The sequence below is a fragment of the Pagrus pagrus genome (assembly GCF_965226575.1).
Source record: "Pagrus pagrus genome assembly, chromosome: 1".
In the NCBI taxonomy this organism is placed as follows: domain Eukaryota; kingdom Metazoa; phylum Chordata; class Actinopteri; order Spariformes; family Sparidae; genus Pagrus; species Pagrus pagrus.
Genome location: NC_140185.1, coordinates 11,458,149 through 11,480,050, shown reverse-complemented (window position 1 = coordinate 11,480,050; position 21,902 = coordinate 11,458,149). Strand labels below are relative to the sequence as shown.

Genomic DNA, 21,902 nt, shown 5'->3' with positions numbered 1-21,902 from the left:
CACTGACTAAAGGATAAAAACTATATGTCTCTGTGCTATAAATAATCTTTATGGCCAATACATTCAGTAACAACTGTTAGAGATTATGTGAGCGCTGTGACAGTATGTTGAAATTCGTATTTTGTGCATTTCTGAGTGCTGTCGTAAATTAAAATTCCAGGTTTCTGTTACAGTATTAAGATGTAATGTGACGTAACACGCAAACTACAAACAAAACTTAGCACGTCATGCCAATTTTGTTATACATGTCTTGAAAACTAATGTATTAAACCTGCTGGCATTTTTTGCCATGTGGCAGTCAAGGCCGTACAAGCGTTGAACACAACTTACAGTAATGCCAAGCTAACTTGAATCAATGACAGTTACACCTGGCTAACATGCTACCGGTTTAGCTTCAATCGAAATGGGCTGACTTGGCTCATATGATCAAAAACTAGCAATTCAACGACTTTGCTTACACAGACAAACATCAAGCAAGTTTAACAACACAAGACAACTTCACAAGCCAGCTAATATTACTCACTGGTTCAACAGCAACAAGTCTAGCTCAGCGTCTGTCTGCAGCTTTTTATTTAATGAAACTCTTGCCAATGACTGAAAGCCAATCGGAGATTTACTCTTGCCTCTCGCCCAGTCACTGTCTTCTTAGCTCCCTCAGTCAGATTCCTCTTCAGTCTCTCCACCTCTGTCATCATTTCAATAGAGGCTGTTGAGCCGTGATCCAGTTCTGATGCCTTTTTACAGGCCAAGACCAAAAAACCTCCACCTCCTGTCGACACAATGCTGCTGTGATAGCGGTGTACACTAACAAACAGATTCAGGTAGCAGAGCAAACTTTACAAAATCTGTAAATCCCAGAGAGTTTATATCAGAAATACACAGCAGTACGAATAATTTAAGCAAAAACGAGACATTCAAAAATTGCAAAAATACAAACGTATCAGCTGTCCATCCATCACAAGTGTTTTACTCATGTATAAAGTAGTGTTCGACATTGTATAAGTGCACAGGATATTCTCTAACAGATACGTAGTCGTTGGTCATCAAGTTATTCTGCTATGTTTAAAGATCCAAAATTGGAGAAAGTGAGATTTTGATTTCTTTTTCATTATAAAGTAGGTCTAGGTGTTATATAAATACTGTCAAAGTATCAAAACGCTCAATCCACAGAGAAATGCATACAGGATGTAGTCAGAAACTGTGCCTTCATACAACCTGTCAGGACTTCTGTAAGTCTGTGATGTCACAACTACACAGTCACCACCCTCAGCCACGCCCCCAGCACGAGGTGGTAACACGGTGGGCGGTGAGAGCTGACCAATAACAGCTGAATGGACGTTTCGGGAGAAGGGCCTTAAAGACATAGGCACCCAAGTGTTCAGACAGAGTGTGAATAGAGGTGCTGCAGGCAGTATGAGAAAAATATTGTGTTTTTTGAACATTTAACATTTTCTAGTTGACACCACAAATAACAGTACGAACCTGAAAATGATGATTACATGGGACCATGACATATTCTGGTCTTGTCATGTCACAAATGTTGAAAGAGCTTTACAAAAATCCGTCTGTCATTTGGTAACCAACACTTTCAAAAGGCCAGATGTGTTACCTCAAGGCCAGGCATCCATTAAACCCTACCTTTTTTATGTTTTTGTTTGCTGCCCCTTCACACAAACACATAAGCCGAGCAGAAAAACACATACTTTCCTTTTCCCTCTGGTCGTTTCTCAGCCTTTGAATTACACACACTGACTAATTGACCAACAGCCTGGTGCAGAATCTATCCCCAGAGAGACAGCAGCGAGACGGAGAGAGGAGGCTGGTTAGGCACAATCACAATGGGAGCAGACTTAATGATGTGCTGAACATCAAAAAAATTCCTTAATAAGCTGAGAAATTCTCTCCCTTGCAAACAACTTGTCTTCTAAAACATACTGTATATGTTTCTTTAGAAAAGCACAATTAGACGATTACACTAAAAAGTATAAATATCATTAAGACATATTCAGAGCTAATTAATTTAGAGGATGTAGCGTTCTCATGTGGGGAAAGAGATGGAAAATACAGAAATAATAGACGCGGCAAATGTTGCATTCCATTTTCTTTTTGTTAATTTGCAGATTTCCCGCTGGGAGAGGTAAAATAACCCCCAGCAAGACTTTTTTCTTTTGCTGTTAATAATAATAGAGTTGCTTTTTCAAGCTACGCAAATACTGAGCCTGATTTGCATAGCTTAGGCTGCGCATCGCTGCAGAAAAAAGGGCCAAAATGTCCTTAAAAGCTGCAGCAGCTTCGGTATGTTTTTGTTTGGGTGTTGTTCCCCCCTTTTTTTCACTTTAATGTGCTAATAAGTTGTCAGAGGCAGTTCTCTGGATTTTGGCACAGGCACACACAAACACTTTCTCATTATTCCTTTATCAGCACTCCCTTTTCACTACTCTTCCCTCTCTGTGCCATTCTCACCTGTCTCTCACCCACAGCCACTCTCGCCTCCCCCTCTCGTCTCCCAGGGGGGAAAGATGCCCAGACTTCTCTCATGACAGATCTGTTCCCTGCAGATTTGAGCTGCACACCCTGCCTCTCTTCAAGGTGACAGACTGTTGTATGCCCAATTCGCCCCTATAGCACGCCTCAATGCCTTTCTCACACTCTCTTCAGTACAAAGCACACACGTTCCCCACAGATCAAACGCCATCTTATCCCTATAAACTTGATCAAAGAATAGCTGGGAACAAGTACGAGAGAACTCGAGCTGCCACGGGGAATTGTAAAAATTATCATGTAAATATGCAGATGCACCTTGGTACTCTATTTGTATTTGTCAGAGAGGAAGAGATTTTTGGGAGAAAAATGTGAACTTCAGTTAAATGGGAGGATATGTTAGGGGTAACTTTATATTGACTTTGAAATTAATTGTGGCTATGCATACGTATCTAAAGATGGAAATAACTTGAATATATGCAAGTCTCTTTTACAGCCATCAGCAGCTCTTTGAGGTTGTACTCGAAGTGCTTTCAGCTAGATGCTAACATCAGGGATGAAAAGGGATCCCCAAATTAACAGCAAATCTTCTGTTCCCCTTCATGGCAATCCATCCAATAGTTATTGAGACATTTCACTCAAAATCAAAAATATGATTTCCACGGTTACTCTACAGGAAAAGTCAGGGATCAACAGATACCTTCGGACACATCCTCTTTGGACAATGAATGACACCCAGTTAAGTGTCATGGTAATCCATACAATAGTTGTTGAGATATTTCAGCTTAGACCAAATTGGTGTACTGAGTGACTGACGAATAGAGTGACACTGACATCCCTAGGTTGGCATGGCTAAAACCTGAGTTTGAGAGATAAGAGAGATAGCTTTTTCATTTTAAAAACTTAGTTTTGGAACTTTTTACCCATTAATTTTAGGGAGAAAAAATGTCTGATATTGGCAGATGTACACACAGTATTTGCATTGTTCCTTCGAAAGTGGTTATCAAACACTCGGGACTAAGATATGAAATAGAGGTCAAAATATTTTACAGCTAAACAAACTTTTCCTACATTACAATCTCTAAAAGGAAGTTTTCATATGGACGCATAACGGACAGCATATATCTAAGATAGGCCAATATCGAATGATAAAATCACCTTATTGATCGGGCTCTAACTGAAATGTTAAGACAAAATACTGTATTTTGTCAAAGAGTATTTTGAAAAGTTGGCCGTAATGTATATTTTGTGTGTCTGGTCTATTTTGCAAGATAATGGTAAGGTTTTGTATCTTCAGTATCTATAATGATTTATAAGTCACATGCCTGTTAAATGGACTGTATGAGAGAAAATCGGGAACACCTCAGACGAGAAAAAAACTTGCTGAATAATGCTCTGAGTCATAAACTGTGAACACGGCCAGTACAAGGGTTTTTGTTGGAGGTAGGTTTATAATTAATGATGACAAAGCAGAACAATACGTTTGATGCTAACAGAGACCAACATAAATAAATCATCATAATAATAACAGTGAAAGAGGAAGGGCCACAGAGGAGAGGAGACAATGTCCATCATTTCCACTTGCATGCATGTACACACTTCCAAGCAGGATGTCAGAGAAGAAAAACTCCACTACCACCCTCCAGGTTTCAGAGGGCTTTAACAAAATGCATGAAAGTATCCCAGATGTCCACCATCGCTCTCATCCATCACATCCAAGAATAGGTGAAGTAGCAGAAACTCAGGATGAGACTAGTTTTTCTGCCTTTTTCTCTCTTTTCACCTCAAGCTAGTCAGAGCGAGTTAGCGTCGCACCCCAATGTGTTCATAATTCAAATGGCAACACTATCTGTCGCAGCGACGGGCCATGCATTATTCAGCACAATGCTTTCCTCCCGCAAACAGACAAACAGAGCACTATTATGGTGGCACTAAGGCAAAAAGCAAACTATCAAAATGGCAGACATTAATTGCTTAATTAGGAGACAAAACAAATGGGAGTTGACAATGAGGACACAGTCACTTCATGTTGGAAGCTGTGCATGAAATTGGCCCAGTTGCAACGTCAAAGTTAACTGAATAGTGACAGGTCTGCTGTGTTTGGATGTCTGACGCTAATTCTGCTATTTTGCTTCAAAACAGAGAGTGCAGAGAATTCATAATGATCTAACCAAGAGAACCAACTTCTGATTATCATTATCAATTATTCTGACCATTTTAAGCATAAGCATATCAGATATTCATGTGATTTAAAAAAAAAAGTCGCAAAAATGTGCATCACAACTCCTCAGAGGCTGAGGTGACATCTTCAAATTGCTTTATGAGCATCAAAATTTTCAAAACAAGTAAAAAGAACTATAAAAGCAGCAAATCCTCATATTTGAGGAACTGGAATGAGAGAATAATTTGATGAATCTTTCCTTGAAAAAATGACTGAATGTTGTGTCGACCAACTCATCTGTTTGTCAACTAAGTTTTTTCACCTCTAGATAATATTAGACAAAAAAAACTTTATGTATCATTTGGAGAGACGTTTCCTCGTGTGAGTATTGGTGGAAACTGTGACTCATAGAGATCTCAGCTGGTACATTTGTCTACTTGCTGTCACAGGAAACTGGAGGAATACTGTAGGTCAAAAGGAAAAAAAAATTGTGATAGATGTGGTAAATGTTTTATTTTTAAAATTTTTATTTTTTTTTTTTTTTGGGGGGGGGGGACTATAAGCTTGAAATGAAACCTTTTTACTTTGACTAGTAAACATGGTTACATGAGGCCATGAATGACAACAAATAAATCATTTGCTATTTATTGATCATTCTGGTCGAAGTAGAGAAAATCCTACGCAACACTGGCTACTTTAGTTTAAACTCAATAAATCTGACTTTCTGCTTAGAGGTCCAGCATAGATTCGAGAGTGTAATGGCCTGGGTGTATGCATAGACCTGCTGGTTGATAATCTGGGTCAATACTGCCGATACAATCATGGCTAGAGGTATGAGGTGAGGCAGCAGGACGTGGCCTCTGCTCCCGGTTGATTAAAGGCTATATAATCCCAGACAGACTCTGAGAGTCTCAGTGGACAAACACGACAGAATCATCACTACTTCTATCAGGTGCCCACTCTGCTTCACAGCGATCAATCAAGTAACGATCAAAGAGAAAACAGAAAGCTCCCATGTTTTTCAGTGGCAGTGAAATGTAATGTTAACTCTTGATCAGCCACGAGCTGTTGAAGCCTCCTCCTGTTCAAAGCAGCCATTGAAACGATGACACGTTTTCTTAAATCTCACACTGCAAAGTGGTTGAGTAAGAGCTTCCTGTCTGATAAGCTGGTAGCGTGTCAGTTCATACCCAGCGGTGTGTGTGAAAGCCAGTTGAAGGGGGGGGATGTTGTTCCACCTGACACGTCTTCTCCACCCACCTGACAAAACGCTAATTTGGGGAGTGGTTGTTCCTTTGTTTCTCTGAGGAACAGAGCCACCAGGTGGCCGCTGAACCCTTCTGCCGATGTCTCAACACACAAAACAGCATGGACGCATTAGAGCATCTGCACAATGCACACACTCACACACGCACACACACACACACCTACCAATGCACTTAATGCTTTCACCATCACAGATACGTTGTTGTACACACATGCAGGGACAAAAACAAACACATGCACGCCACAGATGGAGTGAAAAAAGAAAAAAAAGAGGAGACACTTGTTCTAAAAAGACACTGATTTATATTCCAAAGTGCTCGTGTCAGATCCCGCCATGTAAAAAGGGCTCTATTACTAATAAATGAACATACGATAAAAAAGAAAAGATTCTCTTCAAATCTGCCTGTGTAACGTGAATCTTTTATGCAAATGGAATTTCAAATGAGGTGGAGCTATCTTCAGAGACCTTGACTGTTTTTCCACAGCCCTCTATTAAAATTTATGCCACCGCTGATTTATAAATTTTATTAATAGCTCGCTGCTGAGGAAAGGGAAGCAAAAGTGATGAAACAGCTTCACTTCTGTCTTTCTTCTCCATGGTCCCTCTTTCCCATCGCTGGTCCAGCAGGTCCCTTGTCACTCTCTCTCACTCTTTTATGCTCCCTCCCTTCTTCAGCTCCTCTCTCTCTCTCTTACTCCTCTGTGGTGTCTCATAGTGATTTTATAATTGGGCTCTGCTCATTGTTATTCAAAACCCTGTAGAACCAATTAGTGGCAGACCTCCCGACCTTCAGTTGCTATGTAATGGTGGTAACTAAAGACTCTAAGTGAGGCAGCTGAGAGCAAAGGTCTGAATTTTCTTTAGTTCCTGATTAATAATTCTGTCAACCCTATCACATGCAGGCATTAAACAGAATAGCTAGTTTAAGGCTCCCTTCTTTTTTTGTGCTTTCCTTTTTTACTGCCTTTTATTAATCTTTTAAGATGCCCTGGATGCTCCCTCCCTGCTCTCTTGTCAGATAAATGTTGAGATAAAAGGATAATGAGACTTTGCAGGGAACCTGCTGCAGTCAGAGAAGGGTGGTAGGTGACCTCTGCCAACAAGTGGACCATCAGAAACTGAGCTGATTACCATCGAGAAATTATTATTGCTGATACTGTTTAGAATCCTCCACCTTCCATCAGATCTCAGGCTTTTGTCACCAATGTTGACTTTTATTTAAACCTATGATATCACACAACTATTGGCAGTGACTTATCTTTCTGATTTTATTGTCTGACAGCTGCAAGAACATGAAAATGAGACGTGATCGCTGACAGACCAGGGACTATGATGCAATGATATGAAAAATGATAAGTAAAGCTGTCATATTTTGTGTTTTCGTAAAATGCCAAATTCTGTATACTATCAAGCCCATCATGGTCATAATATTACATTTATTTATCATTTAACAAAACCAGGCTTGCAAAACAAAATTGAGTTTGAGTCCTTTTCGAGGAGTCTCACTCACTGACACAGACTGAGTCTCAAATTAGGCTTGTGAATTATTCTAGTTATTGGAACTAAACTAGGTTGTTATGGTGGGCTTATCTGGCTAGTTACGGAGGAGAACTCAGACTGTTGGTGACAGGAAGCAAGTGTGTGTTTGGTTCCTGTGTAAAGGTGCCATCAGATTACTGTTCATCAAATTGCCACGAGACCAGAAACACAACTCGAAGTACAGTAAATGCTAATGTTGCTCCCTGTCTGTAAGATCTGTAGATACATAACTGTTTGCCAACATTTTCACCACAACAGCTTAATAGGATAATATGATAATATAAATTGTGCTTACAGCTTGTTCCACTCACCCCGACTGGTGGGAAAGAATAAGTTAATGCAGGATTAAATCCATTAAGGTATATGTAATAATAACACCAATAACACCAAGATTATAAACAGAATCTGAACATTAACGGTTTTGACATTATGTCAAAGGTGTCAATGTATTGTGTTACCAAGATATCTACTGAAGTTAGCATGCTAGCCTTAGCATGTCCAGACTTGTAATACCACTTTCCACCACAAGAGGCGACAGTGAGACACTACAAAAGAAGCAAAACATTAGTTCACATTAGCGCTGCTTTACATCATTGGGAATGGTGAGTAAAGGTGGTAAGTAAATATCTGTTAATGCTATCGTTGGCTATTTTGCGACAGCTTGTAAAGGGAGCTAATTGTAAAACATTACTGAAAGCGTTAATACATTTGCTACGTTAGTTGTCCCACGAGAGGGACCCAGCATTTCCTAGTTTCTTGTGATAGGGGTGGACATCCCGACTTTCTGGTGCTATCTTGCCCCCAATTTCTTTAGAGTATGAATACAACAGGTTGGCAATTATTAAAAATAGCACTTTTAAACCCTCTTTAAAGTCATCTGTGTCATCAGCACTCTCTTGAAGAGGAGAGGGATTCGACAGAAATGTCCTGATCGGGGTCTGTCATTTCTAAGTAACACTCTTTGTTTATGTGTGTCGACACAGTGAGCTGTGTTATGTCTGACCCATGATGCAAGCTGTATTACAGCGCCTTCATATCTTCAGCTTAGCTTAAGACCCCCTGAGACTAATAACTTGCTAAATCAGCCGAGAACATGAACTTCCACCGTTATGAAATAGATAAGATGATGTTTCAAAGTCAGATTGTGGTGACAGAGTTCCCTGATTCTATCTCTAAGCAACTTCCTCAAGTCAAATCCACCAAGCTGCTATTAAATGTTAGATCCTGTACCAAAGCAGAAAAAAGAAAGTAGAGGTATGATAGAGGAGGAAATGAGAAAGACAGAAGAGGAGAGCATACAAATTCTACTTCACCTGAACATGTCGGAGAAGTTGTCCTTTGACACCACAGAAAAATGTCTGTATCAGCCCAGCCTGAACAAAGACAACCTGCCACAGTCTATCCATGTCTGACTGGACCATGGTCATGCTCCCAACAAACAGAGGATGAACTTTCTGCAACCTTGTCAACACTGAGTCACAGTCGGGTAGACAAGAAGTCTTTGTTCACCTACAACAGTAAATACTGACAAATGTCATCAGACAGTCCACAGTCACAACAGATAAATCAGATATAATATTAGGCTCAGCCAGATGTCACCCAGTAACAGTTAGGCAGCACCAGACAGCACTCCACAACATCGTAAAGAAACATCTAACATGCAGAAAGAAGCCTCAGGAAATCCCTATAAATATATCAGCAGAGAGACCGACTTACTCACAGATGTAATGTTGACTTATTGATGGACACGCAGACAGACAGAGGCCGACAGACTGAGAGGTATTACACAGACAGATAAAGGTGTACACAGTCCCAGTGTTTGTGTAGACGTAACGATGTTAGATATAGTGGTATCAGCATATAAGGATGATTATAATGAAGAAAAATTATCAAATTCCCAGTGAAGTTGACTGTTGCAGTGCACTGATGCCACTATAGACAATAAAGGTTGGTAAACTGTAAAATATCTTGACTCCTTTAGATATATATTGTTGTCACAAGTGTTAACCAAATTTGAGCAATCACAGCAGAAGGCGGAATGGCATAGTGCACCCAGTCAGTTTTCAAAATAAAACACCCTGTGCAGTTGGAAAAATGAACAACGAACACACTTGAAACAGACAAACAACGAAACCATTTAACTACATAGCTGACTCACCCGAAACAAAGATAATCTGTGCAAAACAACAACATCATACACGCATGACGCTCTGCTTCTGAAACACTCTGGTGGGTCGCACACATGAGGTTACAGAGACATAGCGAGGCGTTAGACTTTTGCCTGCAAGAGACACGTTGTAATGCCTCTGTTGATCATCTAAGCTGTGCAAACATTAGATCTTCACACAGTCAGACAAAGTAAAAGTGTGCCTACTGGTGCACCATAGAGCATCTCTCCTGTCGGCCTGACAGCACTGTTATCTTAACACTCAGTCGTTCTGGACAGCAGTAGAGGAGGCTGTACCAGTGTCAGACTCAAAAGTAGTTTGGTAAATTGTCAGTCAGCATTTCATTCATTTCAATACAATTTCGATTAACTGTTGCAAATGCATGCAAACAATATTCACAATATCAACAAAATTAAAAAACTGAAAATAATTGCCACTATTTTTGAGAAACCTCAAATATATTCTTTCGACATTTCCTGGGGTCCTAGGTGTTAATGAGGTGGTACGAGGTTGACATACAAAAAGACAGAAATAAGTGAGAAATGCATATCATGGTAGAAGCAGAGGCTATCTGAAAGTAGTAGCCGTATCAGTCTGAGATACCTGTCAAGCTCCTGCAGGTCTTAATAGACATCTCGTATTAAATTCTGATCGACAGCCCAACATGTTGTTGACCAGCCCGGTCAGAGAACCTGAATTTCACCGCCGTGTGTGCTGTAAAATGCAGGAGTAATTGGACCTGAAGCCAGATGGAAAATAAATGCTTTTATCTCCAATGGCATAATGTGCGATGATTGACATCGAAAAGCAAGGACTGCCATTTCAATAATCTCACTTTAATAAGAATTCATGAGGGCGGTTTGCCTGATTTTCCCCTCTATGGTGGCATGTGTGCGCCTGTGTGTGTGTGTGTGTTCGAGAAAGAAAGAGTGTGTGGGCGCACATTTGTATATGTGCATGATTGAGATACCACAGAGCGTGAAAAAAGTGACGGAGGAGTGGGTGCAGGAAAGACAGACAGCAAAACAACATCAAATATCTTATTTTCACTCGTGGGCTGCCAGACGAGGAAAAAAAAAAGCAGAGAGGGCCTACTTTCGGTACTCCTGCGTACACACTCCAAGGGCTTGTGAAAGAGGAACTAATGACACAGATGAGAAAACAGCCCTGTAGATAGTCCCATTAGCTTTACTAATAATGAACTTTGAGACCTTTCACACAGCAGTCGAAAATCCCTTTAGCTCACAGTGCTAAGGGCCATTTTGCTGTGCATAATGCTAACCCATTAAGGGACTCCAGTTAGCCTTAATCAGTACTGTTTCCCTCTCTTGTGTAATAAATACTGGATTATTTAAAACTAATGCTCCCTTTTACCAAATTGGCAGTTAGCAAACAAATCAAACCCCACATTCAAGTGGATTAATTGAGTCAACCCATGAATACACGAGCACAAACACTGACAAACATGCCCCCACACATGTGCACACAAACACAAAAAGCACTTCCCCTGTATAATATCAAGTCTGGAACTAATGAGTGCCAGACCGTCGCTCTTAGCCAACAATATTAGACATGGCTGCTCTTAAGAGCTCCAGCAGGAAAGGATTTATTGATAATTGGTGGAGGAAATGTTGTTAATAGTCTAACAACAATGCATCTCCATCTTCAGAGTTCTCCACCAAAACATCCTCACTTGAAATTCCAAAAAATCTCTCTCAACAAGAAATGTCTGGAGCAGCTCATGCCAGTCGCATTCTCAAATAGTTTAGTCGCGGTACATTTTTGCTGATATCAAATCGCTCAATCTACTTCAGCCCAGCCTTTATTGTAACCCCATCTGTTACAGAGAGATAGACATCAACAATTCCCCTTTTACATATTGCAAAAATGCAGCTGGATTCTTCACATGACAGCCTTGTTTACTCTCTTGTAACATTGTCCTTGTTTCAGTGCCTTGTTTTATCTAAATCTGAGTGCTTGTGAAGATAGGGGAGGACGGGTGAGCAATTTGTTGGCAGGAGAGGAAATGAAGCTTCCTGCTTGTTACTGGGATGCTGGTGGGATCACATGACACTGCCAGAGATGTGTGGCTTGTGGGAAGAAGAAGTAAACCCTTGTGGTTTTTTCACACAGCTCTCTCTCTCTCTCAGACATACATGTTTTCTGAAGTCTGAACAAAGTAGTTAATTGTTATGTTAATTGGAACATAATTACTGTAGTCCATCCAAAAATACTTAGTAGAATTAACTTGCTTTTATTTATTCGCCTCAACTGCATGACACGCCTACATTCATATCGCGCTAGGGCATCAGTCAGGTATAGTGAAGCTAAATAGGCTGCTCCAACTCTGGCTTTACCCAACAGCTGGACTTGCAGTCTTCATCTTGCTAACATACAAATCAATTAACCTTATTCAACTGTGAGCGTTTGACTCAAAATTATAATCACATTTTTCCTATTATGATTTTTCAGACCGATTCATATTTATTTATCCTGAGGTTGATTTGCCTTTACTAGTCAGAGATGTTTGTTTTGTTATTGTTTTAGTGGATCAGGTCTTCCTCCGCATTGCCTCACTTCAATTAACTCAAAAAGGCAACAAAACAAAGCAACTAAATTCAAATGACCAACATTAAATAAAAAAGATAGCAGAAAGGCAATATCAGGCTACTGAAATGAAATAACTGCCACTTCAATAACAGAGTAAAACATCACCAAAACAGACAACACAGATGTACAAACTAACAAAAGAACTGCACGTCAGAAGCTACAATACACAAGTGCTGCAAAGGTTTTACGCATTGTGTAGCACACACACACACACACACGGTTACATTACTAGGCAATGCAGTGGTTGTTGATGTCTCTGTAGTATCTGTACTCACCTGTCTGATCATTCTTTGAGTCTCATGGTCCGCAAAGTTCTCAAAAATGTGCTCTTTGTTTGACCATTCTCAGTGCACTCAGCCTCTCTGTCCCACTATAACCAGTCCACTCAGCCTCTCTGTCCCACTATAACCAGTCCACTCAGCCTCTCTGTCCCATTATAACCAGCCCACTCAGCCTCTCTGTCCCAGGGCTCATCTGTGCAGGTCAGCCTCTGTTAACTGACCTACCAAGGGTTTCATTTCATTGTGCCTTATCTGTGACTGCAGTAAGTTTTTACAGCTAACTTCAGCTTTTTGCGCAAAATGTAAAGAAAATGATGCAGTTTGCTTCAGTTAATATTAATAACTATGAGTAGACTGACTATCGGCCTGGCCCATTATTGGGGCAGACATTCAGCATTTTACCATTTATCGGTGTCTGTGATTTACTGCTGGTAACACATCACAATTAAAAGCCGATGAACAATAAAATAATATGAATCTGCAAAGTAACTAAATGAATCCAATAAATGTAGTGGAGAGGATTTATAAAGTAGCAGGAAATAGAGATACTCCAGTTAAGTACCTCAAAATTGTACTTAAGTACAGTACTTGAGTAAGTTGTCCTTATATTATTGGTTGTTGTAAATTTTGACACTGATTTTTTACTGCAGGTGAATATCAGTTCCAAGTATCAGTTATAGATAGGTAGTTATAGGCCCCTAAAAAGCCATATCAGTCGACCCCTAGTTACCATGTATAATTATTCAAAATACATAAAAAATATCTTAAGATTAGTAGTGAGTTTTAATGTTTGCCAGTAAATGAAAGATGAAAAAAGTTTTAACTTTCAATTTGAACAGTAATAAATCAAAATCAAAATCAGGCTAAACTGTAGATTTACATCTTTTTTATGTCTTACATGAGCTATGATATACATATTTGCAGTAACTACAGCCTCAAGGAAAAGGCTCAGATCACATATTTTTGTCCAGGGGCAGCCAGGTCATTTAAAAGCTATCTTCAGTGTATTGAGGAGAGTTAATTTACTAGATTGTCCGCCATTCACTCAGATGTTAATACCTCTCATCATACTGGACCATGAGCACCCAAATTGTCGGGCAGCAGTCTGCATTCAGCCACTGCAAAACTATTCCCTGACAGCATCCAGAAATGAGAACAGAGGAATGTTTTGGAGAGTGAATCGTCACTGTGATCTTTACTTTGAAAATTGCCATTATCTTGGTGTGGTGTGGAGACACAAACGAAACAGGTTTTTGACAGGAAATGTGGTGTGGCAACAGAGTTTGGTTATGTGACCTTGAGTTGTCCTGGAGTGACACAGCAGAAGGGGAGTGAAAGAAAAGTAAAAAAAGGGAAGCTGAGGTTGCACAGAGACCTCTGGAAATAACTGTCAGTTCAGCATAAGAGAAAGACATAATGGAGTAAGGAGAGAGAGAGAGATGAACTGAAGGAGGCTGATGAAGGAGACAAACAGAAAAAAGGGAAGTAGAAAGAGGAAAAAAACTAGGTGTGAAAAGCAACATGTAGCAGTCATTATGTTGAGTACTGGTTTTAGCATCATGTGGTTGTGGTGAGCGTAGACAGGCATCCGTCCAGCGAACAGAAAGCAGGTTGTGAAAGACAAATATGCTGACCCAAACCCATGATGTTCCGCAAAAGTTGAGAGCGGTTTGATGTTCACACAAAACAAACATACAAAAGCAAGAGGTGAAAATTCAAGTCGACTTGCTCAGGCATGTCATGTTCCTCTTTTTGTAACCTCATGCAAAAAATGCGCGTGTGCTGTAGCCAGTGCCGATAGTGAACTGAGTATTTCTCTTAAACGCGTGTATGTATTTTTCAGGATGCTCCTATTGATCGTCCACCTATCCTCACCGTCGATATCCGTTCTGAATAGTTTGATCGGTGGTGATTATAAAGGCCGATCAGAAGAGCCAACACGAGACAGTTTCTTTACATGCCACTAAAATGCATTAGCATACTGCAGGGCTCGAGACCATGGTGTCCTGACAGAAAATTTACTTAGGCCCAACTGGCTATCACTTAGTAAATCAAACTGAACTGACTAGGCTGACTAGAGTGATTTTTTTTTTCTTAATTCTGTTTTTATACAGTTTACAGATAACTTCTCATTTTGTTTGAACCTATTTCTTTGAATAGATCAAAAATAAATATAATTATTTATCTCCCCAATATTTTAATGGTGTTTTTACTATGCCACTAATAAATAACAACTATGACAACAATTATCAAATATATAATATCAATATATTATCAAATCCCGCATTGATTTTAAGATTCTACTCCTCACTTTCAAGATCCTTCACAACCCGGCACCATCGTATCTCTCTGAACTTATTCACATCTACACACCTTCCCGCACTCTCCGATCCTCTTCTGCCATCCAGCTCTTTGCCCCATCTGCCAGCTTAACCACCATGGGGTCAAGAGCTTTCAGCCGATCTGCCCCCAGCCTTTGGAACTATCTCCCACCAGACATTCGCACTTCTGACACTGTCTCCACCTTTAAATCCTGCCTGAAAACGTACTTATTCCGAGTGGCATACTCTGTCTCACACTAACTATGTAATCACATTCTTGTCTATTTACTGTACTATTGTACTACGCAGTCACATTCATATTTATTTATTTATCTTTATCAAAATTGCACTAACTTCCACATCATTACCTGATTTATATTGTTTGATGTACTGTTGTTGTGTTATCTGTGTCTTGTAAGGTGTCCTTGAGAGCTTTGAAAGGCGCCTTTTAAATAAAATGCATTATTATTATTATTAACAAAGTAAAGAAAAGTCATTTTGATCGATGTTCGGTATCGGCCTTCGCAGCTTCAAACACCCTTAGTATTTTCTGTCGAAGGGGTGCCTTATTCAAAAACCATGAAAACAGAAGATGTTTGATGTCGTGAAGTAGCGTGGGATCATGGGAGCTCTTGTCTTCATTGTTGAAAAACTACTATTGCTGCTGTAAATCTATCTGACGTGCACGTTTTATTTATGTTATGTTTCGTCACATTCACCGACTTCCTTCCTCACTCCCTGACTACCAGCTGATGTTTCCCTGGAAGTTCTAACAACAGGTGACCAAGTGAAACACGGTCGCCTGTTGAATAAAAATGAGAGATTTCTCTGGTTTGAACATTGTTGAAACATTTGGGATAATGTAAGCAACATTCAAGCCATTCTTCAACAAATTTATAAGGGAAATGTTACATATTATAGTTTTAAACTGAACTCTGCTGATAAGATTAACTCATTGTCATGGTCACAGTTTTGTGTTGCATGATTTAAAGTAAGCACATGTTAAATCATGAGGCCCAAATGCATCAATTTAATGCAACTGAATAGGCATGACATCCCATTGTCCTGAGGTTTCCCTCCAACCTCTTTAAACCACTAAACAGATGGCGGTCCACAGAATAGTTCTACTCACAAGACAGAAAGCAATGCAGCACAGTGACACCATGACACAACAACTCAAGAGGAATGTTAAACCCTCCGAACGACACCAAACTTAATTAGTTTCACACTTGTGGGGTGTGATGTTTGCATCACTGAATCTCAACGCTTATTTCCGTTTCTCAACACCAGCACTGACTCTCTGAGGAGTCTAGAGTATGACCCCTCCCTCGAGTAGGGTTCATAAGACCCCCCTTCTCCATGACCACTTCTGCAGCCCACCATAAATCCTTAACGACAAACTCTATAAACTTCTCTGGGCTGGAATATTTATGGATGCCTGTGGTTCCCCAGAGTGCTGTTTTCTGTCTGGAGCCCAACGCACGACAGAAACTTCTCCAGCCTGTTACAACTCTCATGGTGAAAAGTGCTTTCGAATACAGTCGTGGTGGTCTGCTCGGCTTGTGGGTCATAAACAAAATGGCCCCCTGCGGCAAGAGAGGAGTAACATATCAGAGTTTATACAAATCCATAACACGAGTATAAACCAACCTCTCCAGCTGCCTGCGGCTCAGACTCCCATGGCTCGACGCTGCGCAGGCTTCCTGACTTTAATCATGCTTAAGTCTTTTAATCAAACGAAGAGGTGACAGGTAGTAAAAATCACCTCAGGCTGTTTTATCTCTTCATCATCAGATCTTATTGGGAAGTCCAACTTCCTGCTTGGTTCAGTGCCAAAACAGCCATTTAAGTCATATTACTAAGATTAAAACTTGACAGTATGTGTCTACAGTGACTCATCAAGTTTAAATGTAAACACTTCAATATGTTTCAAATATTTTAAATACTGTTCAACTTGAGTCCAGTTTTATGAGAAAAAATGCTTAACAGAAAATTTACCAGAAGTCAAAATTACTGGTAGGCCTAAACAATTATGTGAACGGGCAGGGTGCAAGACAATGGTTACATTTACACTGTTAAGGCTACAACTAACGACTATCTTTATTGTCGATTAGTTATTTGGTCTGTAAAAGGTCAGATATTGTGAAAAATGTCAGTGTTTCCCACAGCCCGAGATAACGTCCTGAAATGTCTTGTTTAGTCCGCAACCTAGAGATGATCAGTTTGCTGTCAAAAAGGAGGAAAGAAACCATAAAATATTCACAGTCAAGAGGCTGGAATCAGAAGATTTTGACTTTATTTTTCTGATTAATCAATCATCAAAATAGTAGGCAATACATTAAATAGTTGTTAGCTATTCATTTATTTATTCAACTCAAGCCAATATAGAATAAAATCCACTACAAAGAGACTAGTTTGCAATGAGCTGATTAGAAAACGCACTTTCTATAATGTATTTATTGGCAGTAAATTACTCCTATATTACCACAGTAGTTTCCCTCATCATTGAGAGGATGTTTTGAGAGGAACCAACTATTCCATGTCTCTTATTTATTTCTTTTTTTCCCCTGTTTTTTTTTTAGCCAGAAATAGTTTTGCATCTGTATTTTACTTGTGGGTCACCACAGGGGTCAGGTCAAGTTTAGTCAGGGCCTTCCCCAGGCTATACTTGGCATGCTAATTCACTGCACACACAAACAGAGAGACAGAGAGGGAGATTAGTATTACAGCGAATACTTCATGTCATGTCAACAGTTGCAGACAAGCGAGAGAGGATGTTATATAGCTTAGTGGTTTTATGGCATCTTTATACTCATCTTTTTTTAACTCAAGTAAAAATGAGTAATCCCCTGGGATTTTTCAACCCATTTTACTGTTTACGCGCACGAAATACAGACATGCACTCGCATAAAAATACCGTTTTAGGGAGCGATGTTAGAGGGCTGCCACACAGGCACAATGTTCTCAGGGGGCCTCAGAGGTCTCCAGTGCCATTAGATAATTTTCAGCGCAGGAAGCAGAAACCTTGCCACACCTCATGAAACTCTGACACAAGTCAGAACCTACACAGAAATTTCATTGTGTTTGCAGAGGTGTTAACATGTAGTATAGTGGAGGTGGCAGAGCCCGAGCTACTGTCCAAGTTCTGCACTTTAAAACCTCTGACCTTGGTGAATAGTTTTTATAAGTCTCTTAGCACCCCTTCACAGCGGTACCGTTTCACTTTTACTTTTTCTAATAACTTTCGCTCTTTCTAATAACAGTAATTCCCCCTTTTTTCCCTCTGATTCATAAGTAATACGTCTTTAAGGGGAAAACACTATTCATGGAGGTCTGCCAATACCCAGCCGAAGAAAAATAGCTTGCAAGTAATTTCCCCCCGGAGTTGGTGGATGTATTAAGCCAATCTGACTGGGCTGGAAGTGAATGTTTGTTAGATTATGAGAGGAGGGTGGAGGATGCAGGTGGTGGGAGTGTGTGTGTGTCTGTGTGTGTAGCGAGTGTTAATGTGTTGACATGATTACAATAACAATCAACCAGATGCCTACAATACTTAGCATTCCTTCCAAATATGATGCTGTTTTTTTTTGTACCTAATATGTGATGAAGTGTTGAATGGCTGAGCTAAACTGTATTCATTTCCATTTTCCCCCCATTTCCTATTTAAAATCTTGTGGTAAGCACTAAGAGTTCATCAACAGGCAGTGCCTCAGTGTCAGCGGGCAATTATAAAGACCTGCTTCACTAAGCATGTGGTTTCCACTGACGAATCCATTCACAGCCAACAGCAACCTGCTATTTTTGAATTCTGGCCCACAGTGACATTAACCTTGTAAATTTAACATTAAAATGTGAAAGGTTGATTCAGTCTTTCCCACATTCTGAGTTGCAGCAGTGACAAGAACAGAGGGAAATCATTTCAAGAGGGAGTGGTATAATGTTATCACAGACTTAGAAAAACACCCTCAGTAAAATAAATTCTGTATATTTCAGTCGGCTAACTCACATGGAAAGGATTATCATGTGAATGCAGAACATGTAGCGTTGATGCTGGGAGTCTAGACTCTGACCTCAACATTCAACCCAAGCAACTGCTCAGCACACCAGAGGTTTGGGAGTGACAAATTACTGTTTAAAGAATTTATTTGAATGTTTCACAAGGAAAAGGCGCATGTTAATTCTACTACAAACATCATGAAATGTTTTGCTTGATAAATGACCCTTGTGATTATGAGATTATCAGAATAGTTGCTAATTGAATGGCCAATCTATCGTTGCAGTTATAATATTTATTCACTTTGGCATGTTGAGCATCTCAAACTTGTGAAATGTTACGGAGCATGACCGTCAGCACATGCATCAAAGTTTAAGGTTGAGTGAGGTCCAACAGAAACCACAGAACAAGAGCTCATCAATTAAATGCAGTTATTATGAAAGAAATAAGAGCAAGTTGACACAAACCCAGTGACGCCGATGTGATGTGTGGTGAAAATGTGAATGTACTGACCAATCCAGTTTTTGAAAGAAAAAAAACATTCAGCATATTAATATTTCGCCATAGAAAAATCAACAGCATGGACGAATGATAACGAACACAAAATATGGACCACAGAGATGTTCTAATATTTACTGTAGTAGACCCATAAGTGAGAAAGACAAAATAGATTAAGAAAAAGTGCAAAAGTACTATCATCAAAATATACTTAAAGTAACAAATACACGGCTTACCTCACCTTACAGGACATTTACCTGTTATAATCACAAACAACACCAGTTTGTGACTATTATGGCTACACATTTGCAAAATTGGGGACATTTTAAACGCATTCTGTAAAACCGCACAGCAAGCAGAGAGAAAATCTGTCCACACTTACCTGGTATTGTAGACTGTTGTCCTTCATGGTCGTGAAGTGTTCAGGAGCCTCACCATATCATTTACTGCTGGACTCCATGTTTTCCCCTGATGAGGATGCCCTTGATATTTTATGTTCACTGCAGCTCCTTCAGCTTCTTCTCAACCGTCAGAGGTCTGGTTTCAGAATAGTTACGTCCCATCAGATCATAAATTCAACTAACTGTAATTTTGTGTCCTTGTGTTTCACTGAAACTCCATCTTCACCTCTTACCACTGCTGGCTAACAGTTTGAAAGCTAGCTAGCTAACGTTAGCTAACGCTAGCTAACTTTTCGAGTTGCCTTCTTTTGGAAACCATGGCTGCTCTGTTCGCAGTTTTCTCACAGAGTCCTCCTGAATATTAACCGTTTCGTTGTGGCATTAAGTAGACACATCTGGCTGACTGATAAGATCGTTGTTTTAATAAAAGGGCGCAAAAGTAGCTATTAGCCTTCCTTTCAGTAAACTTGACCGAATCTTCAACCGTTAGTAGTGCAATACTCACTTTCACCACACAAACTGACAGGGAGTGACCGTCATAATCCGGGGGGGGCGCTGTTTTACGAAAATGCATGTCGAGAAACTTTATGTAATGGTGGAAGAAGTATTGAGATTTCTTACTTGGGCCTGAGTACAAGCACCAATACCATACTGTGAATTTAAAACCCTAATTAAGTAAAAGTATGTAAGTATATTCAGCAAAATGTACTTTAAAAGTACTCATTATGCTGTAAATGTTTCCTGCTGGTGTTTTAAAATTATATATGAGGTTTTTCTATTAAAATAACTTTCATTTGTGTGTATGTTGCATTTTCCTGCTGTATATGTGTAAGGCTGAGCTCATTTTGACTTCTTTATATACTGCTGGGGAGTTTAATCCACAGCAATGCATCATATTCTATAAAATCATCATTATGTTTGTAGTGTTGCTGTCCTGTGGGATTCAGATTATCAGAAATATCAACAAAACTGTAATCTGAAAAGTAACTAGTAACTAAAGCTGTCAGACTAATGCAGTGGAGTAAAAAGTACAATATCTACCTCTGAGATGTAGTGGAGTAAAAGTATGACAATGTACAAAATTGAAATACTCAAGTAAAGAACAGGTACCTAAAATGTGTACTTAAGTACAGTACTAAGTTAGTAATGTACTTGTACTTTTTAAATGTACAGTACTTAGTTGCATGTCACCACTGACAAAGTCTCTAATAAAATGACAAAAATAGCTTGATAGGGAAAGCCTGGCTTCACTGCAGGTGAGCTCACGTGACAGGCCAAGATAGAGAGAGATAAACTGAGTCTGATTATTATTTATTTAATTTCTTATTTAAGTTAAAACATGAACATACATAAGGGATCATGGACATGAACATCAAGCACAGGACAACATGAATGAACCTCAACGGAGTCTGCTGGGCCTGTGGGCCGTATGACTCAGAACTTCCCTCCGTAAAAAAAAAAAAAAAAAAAGACTGCATAAACTAAACTAACAAACAAAGCCATGAAAACAGGAATAACAGACAGAGAAAAAAAAAAGAAGTCTAAGACAGTCAGGACTGTTTGGTCTGTGGAAGAAAGATCTCCTCCTGCACCCTCCCTTAAAAACAGAGCAGGGCCTAATCACCTGATCAGAACATCTGAGAGAAGACGAGGAGAGGAAACAGAAGGGGGGAGCACATGACACCCAACAGACTCCTTTAATTTATGTCATTAAAGCATATTTCAATCCACTTGATCCGGATTTTTATTTGGCTCCCCATCAAAATTTACTCCCTCATAGATACCAGCCACTTAAATACGCCTCATTATATTCATCAAGATCCATGTTTGATTCCCTGAGAAATTAATGAAAATGTTGAAAAACGGCAAATATGTGTGCAGTGTTCAGAAAATGCTTCCTTGACAGTACCAAAGCCCAATAAACATACAGAACAGACTTCAACACATGGCATTGCCTCCCTTCTTCTGTCGTTTTATCCATAATTGGTGTAATAATGACCAGTCAGCCACTATTTTCCAAAAACTGCTAAAAACTGGAAATCAGTATTCATATAAACACACGTCGTCAAACCTATATACATACAATATCACAAAGCTTAACTCATTCCTCACTTATATCTGAAGGTCTTAATAACTTTTCAACAGAACAAGCATGTAGCAGTTGCCCATCATGACATCAAT

At 39.6% G+C, this 21,902-nt stretch overlaps 1 protein-coding gene across 2 annotated transcripts in view; it reads right to left on the bottom strand.

Annotated features, from left to right (window-relative positions):
- Positions 1-20,208, bottom strand: part of tle3b (TLE family member 3, transcriptional corepressor b) — a 148,585-nt gene extending 128,377 nt beyond the window's left edge. For both annotated transcript variants that reach the window (XM_084350906.1, XM_084350905.1), the window contains exon 1: positions 19,703-20,208. The gene's annotated coding sequence lies outside the window, so the exon portion shown is untranslated. The remainder of the gene's footprint in view (positions 1-19,702) is intronic.
- Between the last annotated feature and the right edge of the window lie 1,694 nt (positions 20,209-21,902).